A 2,035-nucleotide genomic window follows, 5' to 3' on the forward strand; every position below is an offset into this window, starting at 1 on the left:
CCCGGCCCCGGCGGGCGGGGATCCATCGGCAGCGCCCTTCTGGCAGGTGGGACCGAGCCCCGGCACCGGGGGCTCTCCGCGTGGCGCCGGAGAGGCGAGGGGAGAGGCGGGGAGGGGACTCGGCGCCCTCGCCATCAGCCCTGGCCCTCAGTGCCATCACCCTCAGCCAGGGCATTTTTTAATGCCCGGTGCTTCCTGTGCTCCTTTGGGCCTTATGTTGCTGTTTCATTCAGTTTTTAGAGCCTGCCTGTGAAGAGAAGCCCCCCGGGAGAGCAGAGCCCGCCGCAGGAGCCGACATCCTCACCCTAACCAAGGTATGAAACAGCGCACAGCGCTGGGAAGATTTTAGCTGCTTGCAAGGCACAAAGAAAGCTGCAACTGCTTAACTGGTTGCCTGTCTCTCTATAAACTAACATACTAAAATGTCAGTATTCAAGAAAACGTCTTAAATTGACTTACTGGTGAGTCTTTTAAACCCATCCTCCTGCCTGAGCTCACTGCTGCCTTAGTTCATGGGCAGAGGTTGGAGTCGTTCAGTTCGATTAATGTGTTTACTGTAATGCTCCTGTTTCTTAGTTTTCCCTTTAGTGGAGATAAGGATGTTCTTCAGAGCGATAGCTCTCCACCAGTCTTTTATTAATTTACAGAAAGGAGCAGCTCTATCAGGCACATAAGCAAGAGAGAATTCCTGAAAAGCAGCCCTTGAAATTGAAAAATAGTGTCATCAGGCAGTGTCTAATGTTGTTCTAGGTCCCGAAATTGAAGTTCAAACTAACTGAACAGGACAGAAAAATGAGCTCTCAAAAAAAGAACAAACTGTCCTACAGGTACCCTGGGCTTTTTTTTTTTTTTTTTTTTTCTTTTTGTATCTGGTCTTACAGTCCACAAGAGAGGATGAAATTAAACAACCCTTTTGGCATGGAAATTCTCATCTTCGTAAGCTTCAGGCTCAGTTTTCTTGGCTGCTCACACCTCCCCAGTGGGACACTTAGAAGTTGCCTCCTGATTGATTTTTTTTTTTTGTGAACAAAACGATGTGAAAACGGTTAAAAAAGAGCCTTTACAGCTCCCGTGGCTGCAATAATCTCTGAAGGACCAATCATCCCTGTTTGCCCATGTCACAAATTCTTAAGTAATTTGAACAATGTTCTGTCTTTATTTTCTGTGTAATTTCCTGGGAAACTGCGTTACAACAGTGGCCTAGATTTTAAGAAATACAAAGCAATATTTTTATTATTATTATTTCTGTGAAACTATAGGCATAAATGGAATAACAATTACAATTTTAATAATATTTATAATAGTCCACCATTATTATTTTCGTTTATTTGTTTTAGGCATACTTTTAGTGTACAGTAGTACTGTATTTAAATCAGGATGAACAAAGAATTAATAAATTGCTGCTAAATAATTCCCAATCCATTGGGAAGCTGTCCTGAATTGCTGTTGGTGGGTGTATCAAAGTCACCACACAGCTGCACCAGGGCAAAAATCACTTATGGAGACACTGGGACCAGTTTTGTGAGAGGTGAGACCAAACACACAGGGTTTAGTCTCTTATCCCAAACAGAGTAAAAAACTAGTTCTTTTTTTAATCCCAGACAAATGAGGTTTTTTGTTTGGGATAGGAAACTAGTTTTGTTGCCCTAGTCTGCTGTAGCTGGGGTTCAAAAGGCACAGTGCATAAATCAATAAATAATACAGAAATTAGTGCTGTATAAGGTGGGGAAAATGGGGAATGGGCTTTCTGGCCAGTTCATCACACGCTGTTTCTGTCACTGCTCAGGGAGAAGAGTCCTTTCCCTGCTCCAGCCTGGGCTCCTCTCTCCATGGACCACACATCCCTGCCAGGACCCTGCTCCGGGTGGGCTTCCCACGGAGTCACAGCCTCCTTCGGCCATCCCACTGATCCGGGGGGTCCTCCAGGGGCTGCAGGTGGATCTCTGCTCCCTGTGGACCTCCAGGGGCTGCAGGTGGATCTCCACTCCCTGTGGACTCTGTTTTGGGTTTGCAAGGCCAGGCTTTGGTGCCAGGG

General features: G+C 46.0%; 1 long non-coding RNA gene across 1 annotated transcript; it reads left to right on the forward strand.

Moving 5' to 3' along the window:
- LOC114072145 lies at window positions 1-1,823 on the forward strand. Its single transcript, XR_003574137.1, has 3 exons — window positions 1-46; window positions 234-314; window positions 1,787-1,823. It is a non-coding gene; the product is annotated as an uncharacterized LOC114072145 (long non-coding RNA).
- Window positions 1,824-2,035: the final 212 nt, after the last annotated feature.

This window comes from Empidonax traillii, unplaced genomic scaffold (genome assembly GCF_003031625.1).
Source record: "Empidonax traillii isolate 1590-97213 ecotype Southwest subspecies unplaced genomic scaffold, ASM303162v1 scaffold2688:size20581, whole genome shotgun sequence".
Taxonomy (NCBI): domain Eukaryota; kingdom Metazoa; phylum Chordata; class Aves; order Passeriformes; family Tyrannidae; genus Empidonax; species Empidonax traillii.